Below are 19,722 nucleotides of genomic sequence, written 5' to 3'. Positions count from 1 at the left end.
CTGAATGTCGAGATGGTTCTTAGAAACCAATGTGGGATTTAGAGATAATTGGAGTAGTTTTGAAGGCAAGGCTGGTCTGTAAGGGCAGGACAGAACACATCCCACTCAGGAAGGTGCTGCTCTCATTTCTTGCACCATAACTCACAGCCCAAGAACCACAAATTGGTGACAAATCCAGAGCCATGGCCATGAAGCAGACAAGCAGGCTAAAGCAACTTTTTGCTTGCTGCACAGAGGGAGGTTCCACCATTTTGAGACTGTGTCTGTTCCCTCGGCTAAACAAAATTGCAGAAATATTCAGAAAGTTTGTTTTAGTAACCTAATTAACATAACACCAACATAGCAATGCATTTTTAATGGCAGCTAGAAGTAAGCTTTCTGATTAATTGGTAAAGCCAGTATCTCACTGGGCTGCGACAGCTTGCGACAAATTGCGAATGTCATTCACGAGAGAGTTTCAAAAGTGTCTTGAAACAGTCGCAGGGTTTCTCAATTTCCTCACGAGTCGCAAAGTGTTGCTCCTTCGTCGTTGAAATTTTGAGCATGTTCAAAAAATTCGTGTGCCAAAATTTCTCTCAAAATCGCCACAAATGCATCGCTGGTGTCACAAAGCCATTACAAACCCTTCTCAAGTCAGTTTCCATGAGACAGGAATTGCAAGTGTATCTCACTGGGCTGCGACAGCCTGCGACTTGTTGGAGACACAACAATTGCGATAAAATATTCAAATATCAACTGAAAATCATCACTAATTCACATATTTTATTGCAATTGTTGTGTCTCCAACTAGTCACAGGCTGTCACAGCCCAGTGAGATACTACCCTAACTCTGGATGGCATTTGTTTCATCATGTGCATCTGTTAGGGTTTTGCTGGGAATCGAACCCAGATCACTGGTGTGGTAATCCAGCAAACCCCCACTGGGCCACAAGGGGAATAACTCAAGTGCAGAGGAGAGAGACAAAAGTAGAATTCAAAAACAGTTTATTGTCAACACTCAGAAGTTCAAAAATCCAAAGCAAAAAGTAACAAAAGTAAAATCCAAATGCTCAGAAGATGCAAGGGAAAAATAGATATCCAAAAGTTCAAAGTGAAAATCCAAAACCAGAAAAGAAGAGGCAAAAATCCATACGCTCAGAAGATCCAAAAATAGCAAATAAACAGTCCAAAAAGTCCACAAGAAAGCAAAATACCAAAAAAAAAACACTAGGACATAGGCAAAGTACATGGAACAGAGGTTACTAGCCATGAACAGCACAAAGACTCAGTGACAAGAGACCCAACTGAGGAAGTATATATAACCAGGGTAATTAAGAAACTAGGCGGGGCAGAAAATGAAGAACAGGTGGGGTAAAAGGCACATGAAAACAAAGGCTGTCAAAACAAACACAAAACACAGAAACAATAGTGGCCTCTAGCTGTCAAAACAAACATAACAAGACAGAGAAATAATAGCGGCCTCTAGAGGCCAAGATAGTCCCAAGTCCTAACAGCATCAGTAAAAGACCTTGGATAATATGATGATAAAATTACAAGGATAGCCTTCTTTTATCTCAGATAAGAAATATGTCACTACATGAAACAGGAAAACTAGATCATGTCTTTGTTACCTCTCTGTTGGAATACTGTAATGCCTTACTGTCTGGATGTTCCAGTGGGTGTATAAAAAAATCTCCAGTTCATTTAGAATGCAGCAGTGAGAGTCCTTACTAGAACCAGAAGATACGACATCAGCTCTATCTTATCCACACTGCATTGGCTCCCAGTCAAATTTTGCATTGATTATTAAATACTACTCACACTGCAGTACATGAACAACCTTCTGGTCCTTTACTATCCACCACACTTACTTTGATCAAAAGGTGCAGGCTCTTTGTTGGTGCCTTGAATAGTGGAAGCCACACCAGGGGGTAAAGCCTTCTCTTACAAAGCTCAACCGTTATGGAACAGTCTTCCAATTAGTGTTTGGGATTCACAGTCTTACTTCTTAAGCTTAGGATGAAAACGGATTTGTTTAGTGAAGCCTTTTGATTTTTCACAGGTACGGTAAAGATGCAGATCTGGAAGTTTCATAGGCATAGAGTGTTTTGGTAAACTGGTACCGGTATGTATGGATGCTGTCCCCCCACTCTCACTCGCTCACTTGGGTTTGTCGTTGGTGTAGTGGCTGCTGCTTTCTGTCCTGGGGTCCCTCATGACTGTGTTACTTTCTGGCTCTCCCTTTTAGTTATGCTGTCATAGTTAGTCTCTCACGAGTCCCTGCTTAAGAATAAGAATAATTTCAAATTTCTGTAGTGCCTTTCAATATCCCAAGGTTGTTTTACAGGGGGAAAAGACCAAGCAGTAAGAACAGAAGAGAAATGTTCATGGAAGAGATAAATATTCAACCGAGATTTGAAAGTAGGGAAAAAAAAACAGTTACAGAGAGATTGAGGAAGAGAATTTGGGAGTTTGGGGGCAATGACACTGATTAGACCCCGAAGCCGCCGCCAGGCGCCGCTAAAACCGCCATTTAGAATTTGAGCCGCCGCCAGCCAATAATTTTGTAAGCCAATTTGAGCCGCTATCTAATAAAATTTGGCTGAGCCACTAAGAATTGTGTACATCAAATAATGGGTTTATCCACATCATGAGCTACAAGAAAAGTGACACAAACATGATCAACTGTACACACTAGTAGTAACACAATAGAGACGTATAGGCATACACTGTAGAGATTTAGAACTGATATCACAGCACAGAGAGCCACCACAAGCTTGCCGTTGTGACTACCTGTCTGGCTTCCCGCCCCTCACACCGTTACCACGATACACTGGGGAACCCGGGAACCCACCCAGAGCATCAATCGACTCCGATATCGACGAGATGGCTGCATTCTTTGCCGCTGCTGAGGGAAAGTGTAAAGGTATTTTTTTTTTTTTTGTTTGTTTGTTTCACATACTTCGAGATTGATAAAAAAAAAAAAGTACTCCACCACTCTACTTTCATCATAGTAAGATAGCTTCCAGTCCTTCACTGGTCATTGCTAGTGAGAGTAGATAGCTAGATGCCTTCCTCGAACAATCCAGATTAGCTTATTATTAGCATTGAACTACAATCTTGCTAGATTTATATTTACAATGAAGTAAGAGACCAGGGGGCCTGTGGTAATTCGCTATTTATTCCCCCCATTTGTTTGATCCGTTCGCCCGGATATACAGTAAATCCTCTAATACTGGCCTGTATTCCATTACTGGCCGGGACTCTAATATTGGCTGGTCTCGCTGTCGGAGGAGGTAAATAATGGCCGGACTCTAATACAGGCCGGGGCTATAACCAACGATGTTTCTGAGATCATAGTGGCCTTACACAATCGTTCCGATCTGAAAGACAATTGTGATCAGTGGCACCGCCAGGCGTATGGCCGTACGCACTAGGCGTACCTTGGGGAGAGAGATTTTTTTTTTTTAATTATAATTGTTACCTGAATGCTTTGGCAATGCAACATAATTTGAGAGAGAGAGAGAGAGAGAGAGAGAGAGACGTGTGTGTGCCGGCGCATTTGTGTGCTTCAGGAGTGGGCGGGGTGTGCGTGACCAAGAAAGCTCATTGGTCAATGCAGATATACTTTTCTTGCACCACTGAGATTCTCTCCAGTTTTGAGAAACGGAGACAGACAATCGTCAGTAGTCAGAGCTTGTGCGAGAATTTATTGAGAAGCGAGTCAAAAATGAGTAAACGAACCCTGAAACAAACGAGCTTGTTTCAGACTTTTACGAAAAAGTCCAAAAGCAGTGATCCAGGGGTGTCATCTGCTTGCCGGTCCTCTCCAGTATCAGCTAGTAACACGGCACCGGCAGCTTCCACTCCTCCGCAACCGAGCAGCAGTACACTGCAGCTGGATGCTAGCTCAGTGCCTTTGAGGGAATTGCCTTCATCTACCTCTGAGTTTGAAACTAGCCATACATCCAGTGAATTTCATATAAGAACACCTATATCTCCCCATGTCCCTTACGATCAGAAGTAGATGGTTGCTCCGCCTTGCTGACAAATGAGCCATCAGATAGCTTTACTAATGAGCCACGAGTCAGCCCGCTATCACTGACATCAGATTTATCAGACATAGGTCAACTTCAACCAGATGCCTTAAAATGTGCACCGGACTCTGTAAAGCTCAATGTCCTACAGAACCGCTTCAAACCAGACAGAGGGTGGGTGGCTCCTTCTACTCTGATTTTCGGTAAACTCAGAAAAATACCCGAGGAGTTTTTCAGCGAGTCTCTGTACCCCACGTTGCGCTACAGTGTGTGTCAGAGTCGTGCGTGCGGTAGTGCTGAGCAAGTTCACTAGATTCTAATCGAGGCTATAAAGAGTTTATTGTTTATTGTCGTGTGTAGTTCACATATGTTGTTCAAATATCAGCCTGTGTTCATGGAAGGCTATTGTTCAATTTCAAGTTAAAGTTCTATCGTTGTTTTGTGTATAAGCCTATAGATCGACTCTTCATAGAAACTGCAGCACGCAAGCGTTTTTTTTTTTGGGGGGGGGGGGGGATTACACCGCTAGTGCGTACCTTATAGTTCAACCCTGCAGGCGCCCCTGATTGTGATTACCGGTAGGTCTGGTAGTAACCAGGCAACCAAGCATCAACTTGACTCGAACGTGAGACTTCAGTTTTCAGTCACCAGCATCTTTTTATTCATTCCACTGGTAGTCTGTTTTGCTCAAATAGAAATAGAGGCCTGCCTCTAATTCTGGCCTCCTTCCAATAATGGCCTGGACCAAGATGCACTTGAGTGAAATAAAGGCCCCGGCCTATCTTAGAGGATTTACGGTATGCCACACAGTGACGTCCAGTATCAGCCATTTGTAGCCATAAACATTTTGGTGGCTGCAGCAGCCATTAAGGTTTTGGCTGAGTCAGCTAGCCAGCCAATAATTTCATCAGCCAGCCATTATCCTGAAAACAAACGGCTTCGGGGTCTAGCACTGATGGACCTGCCCACCATGGTGGAAAGCCTGGTGCGTGGGACACTAAGTAGTTTGTTGCGAGAAGACCTTAGTGAGAAGGGGTGTAGGGGGTCAGTAGTTCCCTCATGTAGATCAGAGCAAGATTAAGCAGAACTTTGAAAGAAACAAGCAAGATTTTAAGTTTGATATGGGACAGAACTGGTTGAAGTAAATGCACACGATATGCACATGATATGACTGTAGAGTATAGCTAACAATCCATGTTCCTCTCTCCCTGTTAAAGGGCTGATGACACGAACATGACTCTATGCAATTTCTTAAATAAACTATACAGCATGGCAAACATGTTAGATTTCTGTTATAATTACGTGAAAAGAAGCTGTTGTTACGCGAATATCCAACTTTAAATTGCACAGCGCAAGAAAACTGGGTCCGTGGCTCGCGGCCATGTTGTGACGTCAGCGGAAGAACACACTGCGGTTCACTGGCTGTTCTACTCTGGTTCTACTCAATGGAAATGGCGCATGAAAATGCCGGTGAACTCTCTAGTGCTAGCTCGTCCTCTTCTGGGAGTCTAGAATTGTGTTGATCTCTTCCGAATAGAATCTATGATAGCCTACCCTCTTTACCCTTTGCCTCTCGTTGCTAGGCGGCAGTTACATGAAAGCCGCAAGCTTTCACAAGCAAATACATGACTGATATCATGCCGACTTTATGATTACATTTATGATTATCATGTAGAATCTATAGCTCTACGTACCTTTATCTTATGTCGTTTCACAACACATGTTCTGACAGGAGGACTGTCTTTGGATCCGGCGTAGCTACTAGTAGACCCCCTCCGGAATACTGGCAGTGTTACCAGATTGGGAGGTTTCCCGCCCAGTTGGGCGGTTTCAAGTGCATTTTGGTGGGTTTTGAACATATTTTGGGCTGTAAAACTTCAGCAGTATCTAGCAACAGATACTGCTGACGTTTTCCAGCCCAAAATATGTTCAAAATATGTTCAGCAGTATCTGGCAACAGATACTGCTGATGTTTTCCAGCCCAAAATATGTTCAAAACCCACCAAAATGCACTTGAAACTGCCCAACTGGGCGGGAAACCTCCCAATCTGGCAACACTGTGTAGGCACTGCTGATGGGAGTAACAGACGTTTGTGCTGAACTGAACACCCAAGAGATTCTTTTAAGCTGGAAAGGGTGTCAAAACAATCCAAATCGAAGTGTTCAGAGCACAGGACGGATGTTGGTGAGGGCTCCCACTTGACACGAGTGCGCCTGACTTGCTTCACCCACTTCGCATGCAGCTCGGGATCTCTGGGAAACTTGAATAAACTTACCCCATCCTTGTGGGTTTTGGAGCAAAAGCCGGCAACACAACGCGAAGGCATAATAACTAATATATATATATATATATATATATATATATATATATATATATATATATATATATATATATATATAAAAAATAATGTATAATAATGTATAATAATAATAATACTAATAATGACAAACTGAACACCTGTCGCATCAACAACAAACTGGTAAGTGAGGAGGAAGGTTCTTTCGCTGACGTCATGTCTATTGGTGCTGCATCACAGGATACCTTCATTACTTTGCTTTTAGTGGTGTTGATCTCTAACGAATGTTGGGGAGGTTAGTCGAGTATAAAAACACACAGACAATGCAAAATTATTTTTAAGAACAAAGTGCTAATTTAATTATTCCAAGTGCAAGATCTTGGTTTATTGGTGCAAAATTGTCATTAAAACATTCAAAATCAAGCATCAAAAGGCACTGAGCAAGCACAATCCAAGCTATAATTCAGAACACATGGTCAAGGCAAGGTCACTAATCCAGACAATCATATGCAATAACACATCCAGAGGGCCAGACAAAGCCAACAGTGAGGCATCTCGATACTGAAGCTCTTTGGAAATTGATCCAAACTGTGGTACATTTTGAAGGATGTTCAAGAAAATACTGGTTTGAGTTTGTTACAGTGATTAATGACACATGGATACAATGCAGTTATGAAACCAGCAAAAAAATTAGGGTTTTCTGAAGTTCGGGAAAATGTTTAACTCATATCAACAAGTATGTTTATCTGGTTATAACAAAATTGTATTACACCATGAAAGAAAACATATAACAGGATTGCCTTTTACTTATTAATGAATACACAACAATACTCCTTTTTTCAGTTGCTACTAAAAAGTAAAAACATTTTCAAAGTATTGGAGTGCACAAATATGCTAGCTGGAACCCAAAACCCCACTGCAGCATCCACTAGGAACTGGTGGGGGGGGACCCCACCTTCACATAATGAACATTAATTTTTATATACATTTGGCAGGAAAGCTTTATTGTTTCAGAAAGCTACATACATCTTTCCAACACTAAGCGGTGTGGTCCTATCCAGATAATCTGTAATCAAACTGTGAGGCTTCACAGTGAAACTAAGGTCAAAGTAATTTTTTTTATATATACATACAAACAAACAGGAAGCTACCAAGACAAACTAAGATGACGTTTATTCAAGGGAAATTGCCTCGGCTGAATGTTACACTCTGATCTGTATCATCAAAACTTTTAAATCAGACTTCATCAAAACTGGCAAATTACTATCTGAGCAAAGAGCTGTGTGTAAAATAATCTGGCAGTGAACTGTGTAACTGAAAAGATACAAGTGCAGAACAGTTTCATAGAGAACTTCAGAGCCAAAATTCAACACAAGTCATGAAAAGTTGGTCAGTGTATGAATATAAGAATTCAAGGAAAATCAATTAACAATAAAAACTTCCTTTTACTGTTTAAATACTTTTACCATAGCTTAAATTTTAATTCATTTCCAAAGAGAGAAATTCCAGTTGTTCTGCCCAAAGACAAGCCACAGCCCAGAACTTTTACTTCTCCTCCATCTGCGCTGATGCGAGCACCCGTTTCAACCCCAAGACCAACCTTCACTCCAACTGGACCTGCTGAAACTGAGGCACTTGCAAGCTCAGCTCCAACCATGGCTCCTACTTCTCTGTCGTTAGCCACAAACCTGGCTGAAGTATTTGGGCCATTAGCTTCAGCTGAAAGGTTCTCCTCCTTTACTGTGAATCGTCCAGCACTAATCTTAACACTGCCTTCAGCTTGTCCTGCTTTTTCTTCAAAATGCGCCTCAGCAGATGGTCCCTCAGCCGAGCCATTTGCAATCATGTCTCCAACCACGTCTGCTGATTCGACCACACTAGCGGGGAATGCAGACTGGCAAACAAATCCAAAACGCTAGATGAAATTGAAGTCGAGGGACAGGCAGGGGTCGATCGATCAGCAGACAGAGTAATAAGGGCTAGACTAAAGAATAACGAGAACGAGCCAACGAGGGTCGAGAACATGATAAGGCAGGCAGAATAACAAGGCTTGGTATGACAGATAAGACACTGAATAATACTTTGCATGAAGTGAGTGTGGGAGAGGTGTTTACAGTATATAGCGTGGGTTGATTAACCAGGAAATGAGTGACAGGTATAATTAATAGACAGGCGATAGAAGACTCTGTGGTTCTTGGGTATTGTAGTTCAGATCGGCCATGTTTGTAGTCTGACTGGAAGTGGCGCTTTCTATCGTGTTACTGACAGATGTAATATGTACATAACACATTATATATATATATATATATATATATATATATATATATATATATACTGGGGGCGGCACGGTGGTGTAGTGGTTAGCGCTGTCGCCTCACAGCATATTGATCTTTTAATAGTTTAAAGCAGGGGTTTTCAAAGTGTGGGAGAGTCCGCCCCCCCTCGGAGAGCAAATAAACAACAGCGCCCCCCCCCCCCCCCCCTTACAATTTTTGTTGTTGCTATACTTAATGTTCCATTGGTATTTTAAAAAAAAATGGTTGTTGTACACATTTTTTTCTTTTTCACATTTTAAACATCTGTGCTTTTTAAAACATCTTGTTTTACACATTTTAAACATCCCATAGCATCGTTAGCTAGCACCTCTTGGCAGACAACACACTGTGGCAGTGGAGCATCTTCAGATCCAGTCCATGAAAATCCAAACTTTAAATAATCGTGGTCATACTTCCTTCTTTTTCCAGTCCCCCAGGATTCCGTGGGCCTTTTTTGTGATTGTTGCGGCTAAAATGTCTGATGTTGCGGGGGTTTCCAAAAAAATTGCGATGAAAGTTGCGGTGTTTTTTAGGTTTTTGTTGCGATTACATTGCGGGAGGAAGTGAAAGTTGAGAGAAATTGTTGCAATTTTCTCTTTTTGTGATTAAAATTGAGTGATATGTTAAATATTAAGTTATTACTGAAAAACTATTGATTAAAAAAACAAAGAGAAATGGTCCTATAAACAACTTTACCAATATAAAAGATTACCAGGACTACAAAAATGCAGAAAAATAGGCTTTACTTATCCAAATGCTCCTGTTGGTTCAAAAGTTAAAGTGCAGAGAACCTCACAGCACAACATGAAGTTACCTTCAAATATAATATAAATGCCTCAGCTGTGTGCAGGCAGTCTCTCCTGAAGACTAAATTAAACAATAATTATAAACTAATAAAATAAATGGCTCAGGCTTCATAGAAGAAAAAAGCAATTTGAACAGAATCTCACAGTATGATGCTGAAGCTGCCTAAACAATGGAAAATAAAATACCATTTTGGCAAAAATGTTGGCATCCATTAACTTGTATTAAGTAAAAAAAAATAAAGTGCACACAGTCCTTCACTGTAAACATAACACACTTTCAGTGTTGCCAGATACTGCTGACGTTTTCCAGTCCAAAATATGTTCAAAACCCGCCAAAATGCACTTGAAATCGTCCAATCTGGCAACACGACGCGCATGCTGCTTCTCTTGAACACACGGAAGTAAGGCGGAAGGTAGTTTGTCTACGTCACCTCAAGACGACGCCAACGATTGGTCAAATTTGCGGGAAAGTTGCGGTGATTGGATATAATTGATACACCGCCCTGAATTCGCGGGGATTGGTTGAATTTGTGCTGAAGTTGCAAATCGCAACATCCTGGAGGCTCTGTTTTTTTGCTTGGTCCAGACTTTGTCTCCTCACTCACTGTAGCTTTAGGTACTAAAAACCGATCCATTTTGTCTCTCACGTTGCGCCCCCCCTGAAGAACTCTGGCGCCCCCCAGGGGGGGCGCGCCCCACACTTTGAAAAGCCCTGGTTTAAAGTATGTCTTTGATTTTTAAAAAGCAATAAAAAGACCAAATTAACACCCATTTTTTGTTTTTCTAGAAACACTGAGCACACTGTTTAATGTGCAGATCAGATTTTTGAGGTCATTTATGTCCAAACTGACAACAATTCCATTGACGTTAATAAGTGCTGGTTATGATAATGACTGAGACTGAGATTATTTCTGCTTCACTGATTGGTTTCTTCACTGGAACTCCTCGCTGAAAGTGTATGAGCGCTTTTCTTTGACACTGAGATGGAAACAAGAAAAAAAAAACACACATATGGAGGATAAACACACTGATACTGAGTGGATCATTTATGAACAGAATATCATAACACTAATAAATGCATGGCACCTACCAGGCCCGGCGCCAGGAACAGTTTACTAAGGGGGCAATTAGAAATCGCAAGGGGGCAAATATTTTTCATATAGTGTGTAGTAGTGATGGCGGTCTGACAACGTGTTTCAAACAATTAACTGCGCCAACCACAAAACCATGGCCCCGAAGGTTGCTTTAGTCCGGGAAAATCATGTGGCATATTACCAGGGCAGTTGCGCTTTATCAGCACCCGTGCCCACCTGTTAACCCTCCCCTCCAATTTTCTCACAGACACGCGGTACAACCCGAAAGATGCCAAACATAAAACAACACACACAAACCTACAGGCAAGTCCTTTACATTTAAAATACATACAAATAGCTCCGCGGCATGAAAACAAAACGTCAATGCAAGTCTAAGGTACTTGGCTCGGCGGCCAAAATCATAATTAAAAAAAAATCAACAGACCCCGCAGCTGCACCAGTAATAGCCTTCCTGACTCGCACCGAGTCAACGCTAACCACTTAATCTGCGATCCCAGTTTAGGTGTGTAGGGGACTAAACACTCTGAAGTGATGAATTTTCACCCCCGCTGCATGGGGGGTGACGTCAACGACACATATTCTTACGCTATTTGCGCACAAAGCGGACCATATATGAACACATACACCAGCATAAACAGAGATAAACTTAGCCTATAGAAAGAAAATGGATTCACAATATTGTGATTGAATTCGTTTAATTCGGAGGGGGAAAGACTACTCCCGTAAACTGACTGCATATTACAGGATTGTGCACTTGTAAGTGTGCATGTAAAACCCCCGCCCGCACGACCCCGCCCCTTGTCCTTATCACAGGTCTGTGTGTGCGCGGCTGTGTCAGCATTTCACACATACACCCACAATAACTAGTCCCCAGTAGTTAGGATTGATACATATGTCTAAAACAGGGTTAATATTAAATTCAGGCTTTTTGAAATAATCCTACCTTAATACAGTTGAATTCTACGATTGCAACGTAAGAATCATAACAACCAATCAGATTTGTTCTACCGTGCCAGTTTTAGTAGTGATTTATGTGAAATGTATTTTGTGCAATGCGCAACCACTTAATATTTCGTATTTGAAAATGCAAATTATTAATACGTCTATAATACATTATATTTTCATAAGAAAATAATTAAGTGATCTGAGTCTCCGTTGAGGGGGTGGGGCTGTAGCAACGAGGGGGCGACGCCCCCTTTCGCCCCCCCATGGCGCCGGGCCTGGCACCTACACGCATGGCTTCACTCCATCTGGAGTAAGAACATAAATCACTTTCTTGCGCTCGATGGTCAATTCCTCCTGCAGAAAGAAGAACGGAGAAGAGTCAGGTTTGCACAGATAACAGAAATAATCCATCACTGCAGCACTGAAAATAAAACAATATCCTCAATTTGAAATGACTGAAAATGTCTAGAAACAGGTTTAATAATCTTATATTTGGTAAGCACTAATTTAATCAAATATATTGAAGATATTTTCTCATCCTAAGATGTTTTTTGCACTGAATCAGGATTTTTGGTTTGATACTGAACAAAAATACACTTTTGTAACCTGTGTTATAGATCAGGTTAAAAATAAACCCACCTCTTCAGCAGGCATGCTCATAGCCTGGGCATGATTATATGGTAACCACTCGGCGAGTTGACTTTCTTGTCCGAATGGCACCAGTTGTTGGTTTGAATTGTTTTGAGAACAACCGCAATTTCTGCAGGAACCGCGATTCATTGTGTCTTCTTCTGGAAAAGTCATTATAACACTTTTAGTTATAATATATCTAACAATACAGAAACACACTGCAGCTGATTAATTTCTCTAACAGCAGCTACATTTCACAGGTTTATATATTAACATAAACACAGCAAATATCTTTTGAATTATTTCCACAAATGTTCAAAAAAATTCTGCTGCCGAATTTAAAGTCATCATCACAACACTGGTCATTATTACTTCAGATATTTTCGCCTCGTTATTGACTGATGGACACTCTGTCGTATCGATGTAGGACGGCTAATGCAGTGTATCACAGCAACTTTTATTAATTTTAATTATAAATACAGTTCTACGTTCCAGTTTATTGTTTACAAATTTTAGTTTGATGGATTCTGAGGCCTCTAATGTTCTTACCAATTTTACCATTTTTTTACAATTTTACGAATTGTATGCTAAATAATTTAATTCCTAATTTTGAAATATTTTCCTACATTGAGTCAAATCTTAAGAAATAAACTTGTTTTGAAGTCTAATCTGGATTTATTTGTTGAACACGGACTGAACTTTTTGGTGTGTTTTACAGGGTGAAGGACTTAATAAACAGTGGATTAAGTCGATACGTATGTGACCCAGATGGTGATGCATTAATAAATGCTGCTAGTGAGTTCCACTGAACATTATCCAGACCTGAAAGAGAACCCTTGGTGGTTTGGGAGTTTTATCGGTCCGACAGGCTCGTTCAGATGCCGAGTGCTTTGGTACGTTGAGAAGCAAAGGCCGAAGAATACTTCTGTGTTTTACAGGCTTTGGAATATCACGAGTTTCAGACAATGAACAGTATCGATTGTTATAATCTTCTATAACCGAAGCCCATTCCGTGGACCATGGAAATATTGCTGGGTCACAGTTTAAAGGAGAACTGAAGGCAAATTTTTTATTATCAAAATTCTATTTATCTCATTTTATTAAATATAGGAATGCATTTTTGATCGCTGTTTTGTCGCTGCTATAGCAAGTTATGAGTTTTTGAAATATGCTCTGTAATATATCAGTCCGTATGTCAAAGCAATGGCTGTAAACGAGATTCGTTGAGACCTGTGTGATACATCGTAGGACGGAAGTAAAACGTACAGCGGAAATCAAAGTGACCAACATCTGCCAACGTTGTCAAAAGATGCGCTCCCTCTTTCGAATGCTGGCGTGATCAAGCTGGAAGTTTTGTTTGTTTTGAGAGCAATCAGGAAAGTTTGAAAAAAGTAGGCAGTAATCGTCATTTAAACTCGGTTTTGTGCAATATTTTGTTTGGAAAACAGTTTTCAAAATGGCGGCACTGACACCTGGCTGATACTTCACATTTCGAAGTCTCGCAAAAGTCTCGTGAAGATTGCGCGGATAAGCGACGCCTGCCGTGGACCAAACGAACTAAATTCAACACGGCTAAAAACTGAATAGGCCGATAAGTATCATATTTAATTGCAGTTAGTTGCCAATACGAGTCACGATATAAGGTTACTAAAACCCAAAACGTAATTGAAAAACACGTTAATTAAGAAATAAAGCAAGTTTAAAAATGACTTAATTTTTAAGTATGTCTTTTTCCCACCAGAGAAATGTAAGCTATAAACACTTGTCCATTTTGATTCAGTTCGAAGGTTTTCACTGCGGATCAAATTTAACAATTTCTTTCTTCTCTTCTGCTCAACTGGCAGCTGATAAAAGCTCAAATGAGGTGTTGTCTTTGTTGTAGAGACACAGTAAAGCACACAGCAGTTCACTTTAGGCGGCACGATTAAAACCGGTTACACAGAACAATGCAGTTTAACAAAGGCGAAAATAAACAATACAGCAGAGCTGACCCCGGGTATCACCCATAATACATTGCGGTAAACAAGCGATGATGTAGTTATGGGTTAGGGTCATTTTGAATAGGTATATATTTCACCGTTGATCTCGATTGAGCGGAAGATGCTCCCAAGTTGAATGGTCCAATTTCAGAAGGTTAAGGATATCTTTCAGCTTATAGTTATAAGGAGAATCAGTCATCCGACTCTTCTAGGAGCATTGGGGAGCTGGCTGTACAACACAATTTTTGGAATTCTATCATTTTCCATCCTTATTATGTTTTATCATTTACCCATCCATCTTATTTGGCGCTTCATCAGATGTGCTACGAGATACTAGAAATGTTACAACTTGTGAGGACTTCATGATTAGATTCTGAGTAAACAGTATCAATAACTGGCACATTTATTTTATTCAAGATTAAAGTATTATCTGCGCACATATTTTGGCAGCAATCGCGAGTAATGAGAAAACACGATATTGATCACAAAGTGATCTGTTGCTTTTCTTGAAAAATATGACAATTGAAGCATCTTCGAATTCTTGAGGCCCCTGTCTCCCAACATTGCACCAAGATTTCTGTGAGTTTCTTTATAAGAAACCGTCCACCACAGGTCCACCTTGTTACAAATATTAATTATATTAGTAGATTTTATCATTTTAACAGTATGGCACAAACTACTTGACAACAATTTCAGGAAAATTGTGACTCAGTTATACACATTTACTGTAAAATAAAATGTAATGATATTTTTATCATTATATTCATTATCGAAGGAATACTTCGAGGATCTCCTCAATCCCACCATCATGTCTTCTATTGAGGAGACTGAGCATGATGACTCAGAGGTGGACTCGTCCATTACCCAAGCCAAAGTCACTGAGGTGGTTTGCAAGCTCCTCGCTCGGTGGCAAGGCACCGAGGGTGGATGAGATCCGCCCTGAGTATCTCAAGTCTCTGGATGTTGTGGGGCTGTCTTGGTTGACACGCCTCTCCAACATCGCGTGGCGGTCGGGGACAGTGCCTCTGGAGTGGCAGACTGGGGTGGTGGTCCCTCTTTTTATGAAAGGGGACCGGAGAGTGTGCTCCAATTATAGGGGAATCACACTTCTCAGCCTCCAAGGGAAGGTTTACTCCAGGGTACTGGAGAGGAGAATTTGACCGATAGTCGAACCTCAGATCCAGGAGGAATAATGCGGTTTTCGTCCTGGTCGCAAAACACTGGACCAGCTCTATACCCTTCATAGGGTGCTCGAGGGTTCATGGGAGTTTGCCCAACCAGTCCACATGTGCTTTGTGGATCTGGAGAAGGCATTCGACCATGTCCCTCATGGTATTCTGTGGGGGGTGCTTCGGGAGTATGGGGTTCAGGGCTCTTTGCTAAGGGCTGTCCGGTCCCTGTACAAACGGAGCAGGAGTCTGGTTCGCATTGCCGGCAGTAAGTCAAACCTGTTCCCAGTGCATGTTGGGCTCCGGCAGGGCTGCCCTTTGTCACCGGTTCTGTTCAAAATTTTTATGGACAGAATTTCTAGGCGCAGCCAGGGGCCGGAAGGAATCCTGTTTGGGAACCACAGGATTTCATCTCTGCTTTTTGCGGATGATGTTGTCCTGTTGGCTTCTTCAAACCAGGACCTTCAGCATGCACTGGGGTGGTTTGCAGTCGAGTGTGAAGCGGCTGGGATGAGAATCAGCACCTCCAAGTCCAAGGCCATGGTTCTCAACCGGAAAAGGATGGCTTGCCCTCTCCAGATTGGTGGAGACGTCCTGCCTCAAGTGGAGGAGTTTAAGTATCTCGGGATCTTGTTCATGAGTGAGGGAAGGATGGAGTGTGAGATCGACAGGCAGATCGGTGCAGCCTCCACAGTGATGCGGTCAAGTCAAGTGCTTTTATTTGTCACATACATTTTACATGTAGTGAAATGTTAAAGGGGTCATCAGCTCAGCATATAAATAAATAAATAAATAAGAATAAAAACAACATATGCAAATAAGTAACCGCACTAGAAAAGTAAAAGATGACTCCTGAAGCATGACATGTAAAAAATAAGTCTAAAATACTAATGTATAAGTTAAAATAGCCTGGGGATAACAACAAAATAAAAATGAAATGTGCACAGTTAAAAAGAGGAAAATGAGTCCTCTAACACTGATATAAAAACTGTAGTAAAGGGATTATTTTAGGGTCGCTTTACCGGTCCGTCCTGGTGAAGAAGGAGCTGAGCCAAAAGGCAAAGCTCTCAATTTACCGGTCGGTCATGAGCTTTGGGTAATGACGGAAAGAACAAGATTGTGGATACAAGCGGCCGAAATGAGTTTCCTTCGCAGGGTGGCTGGGCGCTCCCTTCGAGATAGGGTGAGAAGCACAGTCACTCGGGAGGAGCTCGGAGTAGAGCCACTGCTCCTCCACATCGAGAGGAATCAGCTGAGGTGGCTTGGGCATCTTTTTTGGATGCCTCCTGGACGCCTCTCTGGGGAGGTGTTCCAGGCATGTCCCCCCAGGAGGAGGCCCCGGGGAAGACCCAGGACACGCTGGAGGGACTATATCTCTCGGCTGGCCTGGGAACACCTTGGTGTTCTTCCCGAGGAGCTGGCCGAGGTGTCTGGGGTGAGGGACATTTGGGCTTCCATGCTCAGACTGCTGCCTCCGCGACCCGGCCCCGGATAAGCGGAAGAAGACGAGACGAGACAATATTTTTATTTTTGTTTTTCTTGCTTTTCTTTTTGCTCTTCTTTTTTTTGCCAATTAAAACAAATATGACAGGCTACAAACACAGATAGATTCTTACCTGACAATACCTGATGATACTTGACGATATCTCTTCCTCAGACTGACAGACGATTTCCTACACAGGCTTTATACCACCAGCTGAGCATAACTTTTGCTTTTGTTTTTTTTTTTTGTTTTTTAGACACATTCCTGTGCAGATGATGGTAAATCTTTGTTACTCCAGCTGAACAGGTTCCTTGATGCATTCATCTCGGGTCTCAAAAACACATCAGCTCCAAAACACTAAAAATATTCGGAACTCAGATATACCAGGAAGTGTCAGTTAAACTACAGTAAGGCAATGCCACACTTCAGATACATTTTAACAAATAGGTGACATTTATTTTATCTTATGTTCAAATGAAATAAAGTGTAAGAATGTCTGTCTTTTTTTTATACATTTCAGCAGGAAACATCCATCATGTCCAAATAAAAGAAACCAGCGCATTGTAGTAATTACAGTCATTTTCCATAAACACAGTGTAATTAATTTAAATAAAATTATTAACATAGTAAAGGCCAAATCATTGCTATTTTAAAAGGGCCTTACAGTATCATAATGTGATATGTGAGAAATTTAATAATTTTTAAAAGGATGTTTTTAGAGTCTAGCACGCTGAGACTTTTAATACAGTCTTTCTCTACACCATTATTCATGAATTAATAATATCATCATGGTAACCTGTTAAAACCAGTTTAAAAATTATTAAAAATTAGTTTTATACATCAGGGGTGGATTTCCAAAAAGACTCTTAAGGTTGAGAGTGTCTTTGACCGCCTCTTAAGATCCATTGTTAAGTTAACATGGTTTTCCCAAACAATGTCGTAGCCAAAGTAGTGCTTTAGTTCAGTGTTTCTCAACAACTGGGCCATGGCCCATTGGGCCATGAAACGCCATCTAGTGGGCTGCGAATTTTTATCAAGTTTGAAGCCAAACATTAAATAGTTCGGGATGTTGTAGTGTCCTAAATCCAGTAGCTGGTTTGCCGAACACTTTTCAAGTGGAATAAATACATTTGTGGGTGAATTAAGGAGAACAAGCCTTTATTTTTGTCACATTCCTCCTTTACATTTAATCCGTGTGTGTATACACATACAGAGAGAGAGAAAGAGTGCAGTGGGCAGAATAAATAAATACGTTTGTGGGTAAATTATATGGATCTGTGATGCCTGCTGGAAGAGAAGATCAGGAGGATTGAGAATCGAGTGGCTGTGGTTTGTTTTCATCCGATACTGAAACTTGTAGCGTTCTAGCAACCATCGCAAAGATGTGGACAAAAAGCCCAGAAACTCCTCCTTACCCAGGCAAAAACAATACAAGATTTATCTTGTAGTGTCCTGATCCCCAGATCTTTAACCCAGCCACATATAAAAAGTTGTTCTCCTCCATGCTCTTCCAGGTTTTCATCTGTGTGTCCATGTAGAACGACACCTGCAGCACCAGATAGTTTGAGATGTCGGGGAACTCAATGGATGGATAATTTTCCAATTCATAATGAATGAATGAATGAATGAATGAATGACATTATTTAAACACGATAAGTTGATCAGCAGAGCTGGTGGGGTCATGTACAGATACAAATAACTACAAATATAAAAGACTAAAAATAAACACAATCTTAAAAAGAACTTAAAATCTGTTGATTATCTGTTAATTATCTTCACATTAAGTTAATTAATAGTATGCATAACTATTGTCTTTGTATTAATAACAGCTAAAATAGGATCAAAATTTATTCTACTAACGTTTCATTTCGCAAGTAAACTTTTCTTTCATAAGAAAAATCCTTCTTTGTTAGCGTGTAAGGATGTAATCCCATTGAGTGGTTTCTATATCCACTTCTTTTGAGTGAACTTCTTGGTTTTAATAACTTGCTAGTTTGCTGATCAAAAAACATGGCAATAAGTTCTTGTGTTAATGGACCAGACTTTGCTTTTGGATCATTAATCCTTTCTGACTGAGAATGACCTGCATGTAGGTTTTGGCTTCTGGCACATCCATACAGTTTTAAATATAATACCTACAATTACAAACATCTTGTTTTATTGCATTTAATTAATTCCTGGGCTCCCATCTGTGACAGAGAGTGATGTCGCATCCCATTAATACACTTTACAATAGATTATTAGATTATAATAGAATAGATGAGCCAAAATAATTGGGGATCTTTTTTAATGGGCCTTGACTCATGACAAGTATGAATAGGTGGGCCTCGAAGCAGAAAAAGTTGAGAACCCCTGATTTAGTTCACTCTTCACTTATGATGGACCTGGATCACTCTTTCACAACAAAGAGCGTCTCTTCATAGCCGAATACACAGAATGCACGCACGCCTCCGAGGGACTCTCACAGTCAGTGGGCGGAGACTGGTGTTGAATCTGCTGCTGGTGTTAAATTACTTCTCTTGTACATTGGAAGTGCATCGAGGTACATTGAGTAAATTATTAAATAAATATACACAAAACATTTTGACTACATTTCAAGATGATATGAAATTACGTATAGATTTTGTAATGTCACATTGATATCACCACATTTTAACTCCAGGAGGTGAGTGATTATCTCATTTAGTGTCAGAAATGAGACACAGTGCTGCACCTTTAACATTGTGTGCATATATATCTATATATCTCATCTCATTATCTCTAACCGCTTTATCCTGTTCTACAGGGTTGCAAGCAAGCTGGAGCCTATCCCAGCTGACTACGGGCGAGAGGCGGGGTACACCCTGGACAAGTCACCAGGTCATCACAGGGCTGACACATAGACACAGACAACCATTCACACTCGCATTCACACCTACGCTCAATTTAGAGTCACCAGTTAACCTAACCTGCATGTCTTTGGGGGAAACCGGAGCACCCGGAGGAAAC

At 41.0% G+C, this 19,722-nt stretch overlaps 1 protein-coding gene across 1 annotated transcript in view; it reads right to left on the bottom strand.

The window, feature by feature from the left end:
- The window catches only part of LOC132897904 (carbohydrate sulfotransferase 3-like), a 166,384-nt gene extending 149,483 nt beyond the window's left edge, over positions 1-16,901 (bottom strand). Inside the window, exon 1 of the mRNA XM_060939168.1 lies at positions 16,878-16,901. The gene's annotated coding sequence lies outside the window, so the exon portion shown is untranslated. The remainder of the gene's footprint in view (positions 1-16,877) is intronic.
- Positions 16,902-19,722: the final 2,821 nt, after the last annotated feature.

This window comes from Neoarius graeffei, chromosome 14 (genome assembly GCF_027579695.1).
Source record: "Neoarius graeffei isolate fNeoGra1 chromosome 14, fNeoGra1.pri, whole genome shotgun sequence".
Lineage (NCBI taxonomy): Eukaryota > Metazoa > Chordata > Actinopteri > Siluriformes > Ariidae > Neoarius > Neoarius graeffei.
This window is presented reverse-complemented; position numbering and strand designations above follow the sequence as displayed.